The sequence below is a fragment of the Chinchilla lanigera genome, unplaced genomic scaffold (genome assembly GCF_000276665.1).
Source record: "Chinchilla lanigera isolate Chin_1 unplaced genomic scaffold, ChiLan1.0 scaffold00018, whole genome shotgun sequence".
Lineage (NCBI taxonomy): Eukaryota > Metazoa > Chordata > Mammalia > Rodentia > Chinchillidae > Chinchilla > Chinchilla lanigera.
Window position 1 is genome coordinate 17,014,704 of NW_004955419.1, and position 10,939 is coordinate 17,025,642.

The 10,939-nt window shown below is 44.8% G+C and overlaps 1 protein-coding gene and 1 long non-coding RNA gene across 3 annotated transcripts in view; one reads left to right on the plus strand and one right to left on the minus strand.

Moving 5' to 3' along the window:
* LOC102017879 (A-kinase anchor protein 2) overlaps positions 1-10,939 on the minus strand; it is a gene marked incomplete at its 5' end in the record, with an annotated part of 466,044 nt that overhangs the window by 74,438 nt on the left and 380,667 nt on the right.
* LOC102017574 overlaps positions 1-10,939 on the plus strand; it is a 36,792-nt gene that overhangs the window by 21,313 nt on the left and 4,540 nt on the right. Inside the window, exon 6 of one of the 2 annotated variants that reach the window (XR_001233601.1) lies at positions 245-521. The exons of the other annotated variant lie outside the window; for it this stretch is intronic. This is a non-coding gene — a long non-coding RNA (uncharacterized LOC102017574). Of the gene's footprint in view, positions 1-244; positions 522-10,939 lie in introns of those variants that run through there. 2 annotated transcript variants of the gene reach the window in all.

Here is a 10,939-nt window from a genome sequence, read left to right on the forward strand (position 1 = left end):
TGAAACAGGAGTCGAGTGTATTTATTTTTATACAGCTACTAGTGATCAGGTTACACTTTATCAGATTGATTATAATTCAACAAATGCTAGCTGTTCGCTGCCATCCCACGGGAGGGGGACAACAAGCCCCGGGGAAGCGGTGGGCGGCTCCTTCTGTGGTTGCTTTCATCAAGTCACGATGACTTATTTTTTAATCTAAACACCAGAAAGTGACCTTTCAAACTTTTTTTCCCCTCCTATAAAGCTGCTGGCTCTCCACAATAAGGACAAGTCACTGGACACTCTGTTTACTGTAAAGAGAAGTAACTCTACAGGTTCAAACAAAGGCACCCTTACAAAGAGAGGAAGAAAACCTGCCTAGCACAGAGGGGAGCACAAAAGGCACGTCGGTACCTCTTGGAAAGTGAGACGAAGAAAAGGGCAGGCAGCAATGCTCCTGTCAATCAGACAAAAGTATAATTCTAGCCTCCTTAGACACAAAATTAAAAATCCTTTTACTATAAACTGCTTTTTCTGCAAAAGAGAAAGAGAGAGAGAGAGAGAGAGAGAGAGAGAAAGAGGGTCTTGTCATGTAGTCCAGGCTGGCCGTCAGCTCACTATGCAGCCCCAGCTGACCTCAGACTCCACCTCCAGAGTAGAGTGATTACAGGCATGTACCACCACACTTGGCCTAGAACTGCATTTGAAAGTTGCTTTGTTTTGTTTTGTTTTGCTTTTACTTTCTTCTAAGAGAGTTTGAAGTAATGACATGGAAAATTCTGTTCTTGGCAATAGTGAGGATGGCGGACTCCCTGCTTCGGAGACTGAGGGGCAGCCCTGTGACTTTGTCCACTGGCCCCCACTTACCGGTGTTGATCGTACAATTTGGATCGTGACTGTTCCCCAACATTCACATGGTGAAGGCGTGGTCCCCCAGCTCATAGCACAATGAGGAGGCAACAGAATGTTTCAGACACAGGGCCCCGTAGCAAGAAGTCAGGCCCTGATGGCTGTGCCCCTGGTGGTGGAGATGTTATTGAGACCTGGACTTTTCCTAAGGCCCTTTTTGTTTTCTGCTGCCATGAAATACTCAGATCTTCTCTGCCACATGTTTGCACCATGATGTATTTGACCATCACAGACCCACAGCAACAAGACCAAGTGACTCCAGAATGAAACTTTTTTTTTTTTTTCTTTTTGAGATGGTGTCTCACTATGCAGTTCAGGCTAGTCTCGAGCTCACTTTGTAGCCCAGGCTGGTCTTGAACTCACAACAATCCTCCTGCCTCAGCCTCCCGAGTGCTGGGATTACAGGCGGCACCACCCTGGTCAGTGCCTTTTCTTCCCTTCTCTGTATTTACCCCACTCAAAATGATTCTGGCTGTGTCTGCTTTGGGTTGTTTTCCCTCCACTAGGATGGAAGTTCCCAAGGACAGAAGCCTGGTCCCTCCTCACTGCTGCCTCCCAATACATGGAGCAGCGTCCGGCACAGAGCAGACAGCAAATACCTGTTAAGTCATTCAGTGACTGCATCAGTTCACCTGGCCGGGTGCTGCCAAGTGGGATGGGAAAAGAGGGGGCCACGCAGCTTGGCTAGTGAGTTGCCTTCATCAGAACCCTGATGGATGGAACCATCTTCCACAGCATCCAAAGGGCAAGGAGGTGAAGGAGCCTCCAAACCAGGGCCATGGGGTCTGAGACTTGGAGCCCATGACCTCAGGCTTTTCCACAAACAGACTTAAGCCTCCTCTCATGGCGTGGGGAAGAGCAAATGGTCACAAGCCCAAAGACGCATAAGATCAGTCCCTGCCCTCTCAGGAATGAGCTGCAACGGGGTCTTCTAACCCTGTGGGAGGTGGCGCCTCTCAGGAGAAGCAGGCACATCACTGGTTAGGGCTGCCCTGGTGCTGTGGCTCCAGTGATAGAGCCTTGTATTGGTGCTTTGGGGGCACCAAGGAGGACATCCACTAAGTGGGGGGTGTCAGGAAAGGTTCCCTGGAGGAAAGACTGGTTAAGCTGGGTCAGGGATGGCACGGTGGCTGGGGGTGAGGATCATGGGTGAAAGGAAGGTGGCAGAAAGAAGAGCAAAAGCAAAGATGCTTGGGCTTGAAGTGGCCTCGTGCTGATGGGCAACTGCAAGGACTTCGGCTTTACTTAGGAGAAGTCTGGAATGGACAAGGCCTGACCAATGTGTGGAGGGGCTGGGGGCGGGGCCAAACCATAGATCCACAGGCCTTGAATGCCAAGGATCTGGATTCTTAGGGCACTGGGGAAGAGGCTTTTCAAAGGGACATGAAGAACGTGGAAAAGGACGTAACATCCGAGACACACAGGCTATGTAGGACAGGGGTGGAAAGTGATGCCTCTGTGTCCAGGAGTTTGATGGTGTCAACTAGGCCCAAAGTGATGCGGCTGCCAGAGATAGGCTGATACAGCCACGTCCCTGGGCTGATTTTCCAAGCTAATGCATGCGTGTGCGCACACACACACCCACTATGGGATCATAAACCCAGTGCCCACAGGCACAACAGTGATAATCAGTGGACCTGCAGCAACACACCAGCTTAGAAAGTCAGCAAATGGTCACCAGGTGGTTCTCTGCAGCTTTTTATTCTCCCCCAACCTCAGGTACTGGGCATGCAACACAGAAGGGCTCTACCACCGACTACATCTCTAGCCTGTCCTTCCTCTCCTTTCCTTCTTTCTTTCCTGCTTTTCTTCTTCTCTTCCTTCTTCCCTCCCTCCCTTCTTCCTGCCCTCCTTCTCTCCCTCCTTCCCTTTCCTTTTCTCTTCCTTCCTTCCTTCCTTCCAGCTATGTGGCACACAGGCTGGCCTTGAACCTTCAAGCTTCCTACTTCAGCCTCCTGAGTAGCTGGGATTACAGGTATGAATCACCACACCTGGCTTCTCTGCCACTTTTCAAGGAACGGTCTGTATGTGCGATGTGGGTCTGTTCAAGCAAGCTTCAGACTCCAATCCAGCAAACTTTCATTTAATACCTACTGTGCACCGGATCCGTCCACAGACATTATCCCTTCAGCAGTCATAGTAATGAACACATATCTCTCAACAAGACGAAAGAGCCCCCTTTATATTACTCAAACAGCTACATAGTTTTCCCTCTTTTGCTTTAATTAACTTTACCTTCAGTGGCTAAAATGCCTTCAGCCTGCTGCCTTAAACTTTGCTGCTGTTGTCTGCTTTCCTTATCTTCATCCTGTTGGACTTCTGTCTTTAAAAAGCCCCCTTGAGTGAAATAAGCCAGTCTTAAAAGGGCAAATAATGTATGGTTCCAGTGATATGAGCTCCTGAGAGTAGCTAAACCATGGAAACAGAAAGTGGAATATGATCTCAAGAGGCTGGGAGAATCAGGGGGATGGGAAATCTTTGTTACATACGTAGAGTTCAGCTTGGGAAAATGAAACAGTTCTGGGTAAGGTTGCTGGTGGTGGTTGTACATCAATGTGCAACTTAATTAAGTGCAACAATGCCCTTAACACTACCGAACTGCACACTTAAAAGTGGTTACAGGGGCTGGGGATTTAGCTCAGCGGCACAGCGCCTGCCTGGCAAGCATGAGGTTGTGAGTTCGATTCCCAGTACTAGGGAAAAAAAAAAAGTGGTTACAATGGAAAATTTCAAGTTGCACAATTTTGCCACGATATCAAGTAAGAAAGAACAAACAACTCCCTTTACACCATTTTCATGAGGTCTGGTTTGGTAGGGGGCAAAGGTGAATGTACTGTGCTTAAGCAGGAGTCTTTTGCAGATAAGACTCTGTTCTTTAGGACAGATCTGTAGCTCTCAACTTTGGGGTACATAAAACATTTTCATAGACATAAAACTATGTGTAGTTTTTACATATTGTATTTGGGAGATCTCCAGGGTGATTTTTCCCACACCAGGTCTCACTCTGTGTACTGTTTTACCTCTATACTACACCCTCCTTGTTAAGATGCTGCTGCCTGTACTGCCTTGGGCTGTATTAATAAATATAAATATAAGAACCAAAGAGGTGATGTTCTGAACCAGAACACAGGTTCCACATATTGAGAGGGCTGAGGTCACTGATGAGGGGCTTTAATTAATGGGGGAACTGGGGATGTTTAGCCTAGTGAAAAAGCTGGATAAAACTGGGGTTTGGTGTGAGCACAAGTACCCTGCCCCCAAATCTATCAAAACCGCTCTCCTACAAAAGAAAGACTGTACAGATTCCATGAAGCCCAAGAATTAAGCCGTAAAAGAAAAAACCACTAAGTGAGAGACTTCAGTTACTAAAGTGGGTAGAAATAAGTGACAGGAAATAGGGAGAATTTCCTGTTCCTTGGGTTGGGCTACATGGGGGTGGCGGGGGAGACAGACCTGCCTGGTTATTGGCAGGGAACCCACTCAGGACAGGGCTGCTCGGGCCTGGACAAGCTGAACCTCTCAGCCTTGGCTTCTCTGTGAAAGGCTCATCTTCATAGGACACTGGCCCAAGCAGCAATCAAGATGCTGTACCTGCCAAGCCAGAGAGCCAGGGTGGCGCGCCTTTATTTTAAGAATGTAATCCATGAAGAAAAACAGGATTCTAAAAAAAGGCATACATGATTATAGGCAATATGCAGGCTGCAATAATAGCCTGGCCCCTGCCTTTCCAAAATTACTCTTTTTAACAATGTCAGTTCCAAACACAAACAACAACCCTCAATAAAAACACGCTGGTATGAGCTGTCAATTTTCCCTTCCTGAGAAAAATATCTTTGAGAAAAGTATCACTTTCTAGAGAACAAAACTTTGAACTAATTTGACTCCTCCCACACACATACTACAAATATACTTGTTTTCTAGAAGGTTCTGGAAAATCAAGCAAATAAAGTCTCCGAAGAACCACCTTCTCCTATTTATTAAAAGGTATATGTTTTTTCCTCAAGATTCACAAAGGAAAATAAGCGCGTGCTCCCTACTAATCCCATTAACTGCAAACATGTACGTACCCTCCAGTCAGTCTCTGGAAAGATACAAAATGTTAATCCACAAACCAGGGATTCTTAAACTTTTGCTTATTGGTTCCATCTGAGCAGCTTTAACTATTCAGCTTATGGAGTGAATTAATAATGGGTGCAACATTTGTAGGCAGAAGAATCAGCAAATCATCAGGAACAGCACCTCCTCGACTTCCATCCCAGCGCTCTAAGCACGAGCTTCCTTTCCAGTCCTCACCACAGTGGTGTGTGCCAAGCAGACACTTCCTACTGTGCTTCCTCTGGTGACCACAAGTGACATCGCACCTCTGCAGTTCTTGTTTTCAGAATCACCCACTTTACTGGCAACTTGTAGTGAATTGTCTCTAATGTCGAAGCATACAGATAAAAACTGAGAGGACGTATGGCTTTCTCCTGCCCAAATTCTGTTTCCTCTTAGGAAAGCAGAAAACCCTGAAGACGTAAAAGCAACCTTACCCGCCCATATGCATCACCGGAATTGGTTTCCTTCTGGGATACAGCTACTGGATCGCCCGAAGGGTAGCAGTGCTCACAGGTGACCTGCGTGTACCCCCAGCATGTGCAGGTGCCCAGCATGCAGTCACTGCTGAATGTGTGTTTAAGTTGTTCAGTGACGAAGAGAGAGAGAGAACAAAGTCACTTTTTTGAGCTAGGGAACCCTCATCCTCTAATCACAGTGCTTTGATTAAAGATAAAGTATCCCCCAAAGCCTCCTATGTTGACGGTTTGATCAATATTCAGAAGTGAAGGCTAGTGAGGTGACTGGATCAGGAAGGTGCTGCCCTCTTCAGTGGCTTCCTCCATGGGTGAATTCAGAGCTGACTGGGCTCCTCGGAGGTGGGATCCAGTTGGAGGATATAGGTTGCCAGGGCCATGCCCTTGGAGGGTGTATTTTGTCCTTGGCCCCTTCCTCTCTGACTCTCTGCTTTCTGGCTGCCATGAGGCAAACAGCTTTCCCTGGCCACATCCTTCCACCATGATGCTGTACTTTGATGGAGCCCAGAGACCAGGGACTGAAATCTCAGAAACCATAAGCACCGTTTTCCCTTAAATTGTTTTTCTGAGGTATATTGTTACAGTGGCAAAAAGCTAACACACAGAGCCTCTATCCTCTGTCAGGAGGAAACAAGTACAGAGGGACAGATAGACAGCATAATATTCTAGACCCTCAAAACATGACAATGCTGCTCTCATCCCAAGCAAAATCACTCATCTTTTTCGAACTATTCTATGTAGAAAAATCCTGGAAGACTTAGGATTCACCTAACACCTCATTTTTTGATTTTTGTTTCATGGGGGCAGGAGTGTTACCGGGGTTTGAACTCCTTGTACATTCTAAGCAAATAGCTCTTATAGTGAGCTGTGCTCCCAGGCCCCTCACATATCAGTGTGATTATGAGATTAACATATGCCACACACCCGCACCCCTCACTACACACCAGCATGTCACATCCGCTTCCTTCTGGATGAAATGTGAACTGTAACCAGGAGACCTCAAGGCACTTCGTCAAGTTTTACAAATGGGAAATGATATTTCTTGGCATGGAAATGCAGAATAATCATTCAGGGCAGCAAAGGGCTAGTTTTAAAAGCAAACATCTTTATTCAGCCAAGACTGAACTGTGTATAGTATTTCAAATTAACTGCACAAGTTTCCTAAAATTAGTTGTCCTGCACAGCCACTATGACGGGACACCTTTGTAGACAAAGCACAGGTAAACGAAACTATTCTGCCCGAAGGGTCAGGAGGACACCACTCCCTTGAGAAAAGTTCTTGGTACAAGCACCGCAGGCATAGCCACAAGCTGGTTTTTTCCCAGATTACAGAAGGTGCAAGTTTACTCTTGAAAAAACAAATGTGTCCTCAGCCATTATTTTTAATTATTTGAGTCAACAGTAGTACAAGCATACAAGTGAGATGCCCTCCTAATTAAAACAAAAACAGGCTGAATCCCCCAAAGAGAGTTTTCACTGTCCTCACTGCCAGACAATGAAAATAAAATAACAAATGGATATATCATAAACATCAAAGAAGACCTAAAAATATTTTTTCATCTACATCTGAGGATAAGAGCTCTTCTTCCAATCTGCTTTTGATGTCATTTCAGAACAACATGAAACAAAAACAAAACAAATGCTAAATAAAATCATTTTTTAAATGGAGGAATGTAGAACTTCAGAAAAATTCATCGTAGGGAAATACAGGCACAAAGAAGCTCATTTATTCAGCAAATGGTAACCAAGTGCTTCCTTTTTGTTTTGTTTTGTCTTTTTGAGACAGGGTCTCACTATGCAGGTCAGGCTGACCTTGAGCTCACTTTGTAACCTAGGCTGGTTTTGAACTGGCAAGGATCCTCCTGCCTCAGCCTCCTGAGTGCTAGGATTATAGGCATGTGCCACCACAACCAGCCACCAAGTGCTTCCTAAATACCAGGCCTAAGCTACTAGAGTGTTCTTCACTAGATATGACAGCTCCCCAGAAAAGGGCATCCTGTGACCAGTATAACAAAAGGCACATGGCCCAGGCCAGAAATACACTGTCCACATCAGGAGTGATAATGATAACCAGTGGCCCGCGTGCTCGCTACTTGGTTCTAGTAAATAGTTTTACTGGAACACAGACAGCTTGTTCATTTACTTGTTATCTAAGGCTATTTTCAAGTTTCAACAGCAGAGTTCAGTTGTTGGAACAAAGATCACATGGACGGCAAAGCCTGAACTATTTACTGCCTGCCCCTTTCCTGAAAAGGGCTGCCTGATCCAGATCAAGATAAATCTGTTAGGAGAACAGGACATGTTTTACTCAGCCTTTCCCAGACAGTACTGACTTCCAAGTACCAACTTGTGAAATGGGCAGTGGATATCACAGAGCAGAGGCCAGTCCAGGCCCAGCCTCACCAGTTATCTGGCACATGGTCTTGGTAGTTCGCATGACCTCTCCCACGGCTTCCCATCTCTCCCGTGGAAGAACTAACACTGGTTCACCTGTACCACAAGAGGTGAAAGTGTGCTGGCCACTGTGAAAGCAAACCTCACAGTGAATGTGCAGTTATAATAATTACAAAAGCTATCACAGAGCATGTTTCCCATACTAGGTGCTTCTTCTCCGGTACCGGGAACCGAACTCACAACCTTGCGTTTGCCAGGCAGGCGCTTTGCCGCTGAGCTAAATCCCCAGCCCCTAGGTGCTTCTGTGTGTTATTTCATCCAGTGCTCACAGCCACCTCGGTAGACGGGTACCATGACGATCCCCTTGTACAGATAAAGAACCAAGGTTAGGGATGTACCTGTTGTCACACTGCTGGGATTTAAACTCAACACTGTCAAACTCCAGAGCTCATGCTGTTAACTCCTGGGTGCACTGATTTCTCAGACTCTAACTCCCTGCATGATTTCTACCAAATCTGCCCACTTCGTTGGACAGAGGCCTAGTAGAATTGTTTCTGAAGCCAGTGCTGGGCCTGGGCCTGGGCCTGCCACTGGGTGTTATGAGCTGGCTGATGGCCTCACTCACGTGCTAGAGGTTATAAACTGCCCGCAAAATAAACATTCAAGCTCTATCTCTATGGCAGGTGATTGGGAGCCCCAAGCAATGGTACAGTAATCTCACCTTGGCAGGTACAAGGCTCAATTTGAATTTAATCAGTAACCCATGGAAAGTAGCTTGAGACACATGCACCCATCCAAGGCAGCCTGGGCTATCTTGTCTCTATACACCTCCAGACATTATGTATATGTAATTTGACACCCTACCTTGTTGCTTAACAAAGTACATCTGGCAAAGATATTATAGAAAATGTCAAATAATATAGTATACATTACATAGGTTTAATTTATATATTCCTGGGTTTTAAAATAGATTTTTTTTTTTTTTAACAATTTACCTTGTTTATTTTGTTTTCATTTTGTCTTTCTGAGACAGGGTCTCACTACGCAGTTCAGGCTGGCCTTGAGCTCACTTTGTAGCCCAGGCTGGTCTCAAACGATCCTCCTTCCTCAGCCTCCCGAGTGCTGGGACTACAGGTGTGACCCACCATGTTTGGTGCAGCTTGTAAGATTTTGTTATTGCTGCTTTTTCCTTTCTGAAAAGCAATTGGGAAGTACATCATCTGCATACCTAGGCCAGTGTATCCAGTGTTTTCATTTCTAGGATTCAATCAGATGGAAATAATCAAGAATGCTTGCAAAAATGTAAGTTTAAGGATGTTCACAGCAGCATTATTTATATAGCCATAAGTTAGAAGCCATCAAGTCACTCACTGTAAACCATTAACTATCTAAAACTCAATGGAATATTTTCTACTGAGCCATTAAAGACCACATGTAGAAAACAGACAAATTCATGTGGAGGGACACAACATAAAACAACAGGCCTGTCCTCTCACAAAGGTCTTTGTCTTGAATGGCAATGAGGACTGGGGAACTCTGCCAGATTAAAGAAAACTAAGAGGCACAACTTTTAAAAAAATTAGGTTCATTTGGAAAATCATCATATGTGATTTTCCAACCACGGCTACACAGTGAGTTCAAAACCAACCTGTACTACCTAGTGAGACCTTGTCTCAAAAAACCAAAAATAAAATTAAAAAAATCAAACTTTGGTGAAGGTACACTTATGCTATTCTTGGAACTCTTTTGTAAGGTTAAAATGGTCAAAAACAAAGGTGTAAATATGTATCTGAAATTTGGTTATGTGGGAAAATGCTTGTGCCGAAGTGAGTAGAAACATTAGGACACACAAGGACACGGTCAGCATGATGTCTCAAGCATGCGTAACACTTAAAATGTGTATCAGAAGGAACTAGGCGCACAGCGTTACCAGTGGCACATGTTTCTGAGACTCTTTTTATGATTTTCATACTGCTCTGAAGGGCCAGGGATATAGCTCAGTGGCACAGGTGCCTGCCTGGCAAGTGCAAGGTCCTGAATTCTACTCCTGGTACAAAAAAAAAAAAAAAAAAAACCTTCATACTGCTCTGTAGCTTCCTTTTTCAAAATCTGGGGAAAACTGCACTATTAGAGGAAAATCATACATTTTTATAAATGACATAAACAACTGACTCCATCTGCAAACACTCTCACATACCAGCCTGACATTTCACATCCGTGGAATTCGAAGATAAGGCATCTAATCTAAGAAGATTAAATTCTGTTTACAGCAGCAATATTACATTGGTAAATTTCACAACATATTTGGAATAATTTCCTGCCCGAACCACAGAACAGCAGGGTTGGACCACAAGACTGGTGTCTCTCCGCAGTGGCACGCCAAGCCTCCACCAGAATCTTCTCAAGAATTTCAGCCTCATAACTGTGCCTGTATTCAAGCACATATTCTTCTCTGTCATTTCTTATCATCATGTATGATGTGTGTGTGTATAATTTTTTCCTGAACCACTGTCTCTTGCTGACATAATGACCCATTATTTCCCATACATTGGTGGACATTTACTAAAATAAGGACATTTTTCTTCCTAATCACAATCCAATCTCAAAATTGGATCTCACAATCTCAAAAATAATCTCACAATTACTATTGATAGAATTTTACCACCTAAATCAGATCCAGTACAAATTTTAAAAGTTGTCGCAGCTGGGCATGCTGGCACATGCCTGTAATCCCGGCACTCAGGAGGCTGAGGCAGGAGAATCAATGTGAGTTCGAGATCAGCCTGGGCTACAAAGTGAGCTCAAGGCCAGCCTGAACTGCACAGCGAGACCCTGTCTTAAAAAGACAAAAAAAAAAGTTGTTCCAGTGATGTTCTGACCAAGGAAATGACCCATTCAGCCATACAGCGGTGCACACCTGTAATCCCAGCAGCCTGGGAGACTGAAGCACAAGGATCTCAAGTTTAATTTTCACCTGGGCAATTTAACAACTTACCAAGACCCTGTCCCAAAATAAAAAAATAAAAGGGGCCTGGGATGTAGCTTCTTATGAAGCTCTGGGCTCAATTTCCAGTACCAGAAAAAAA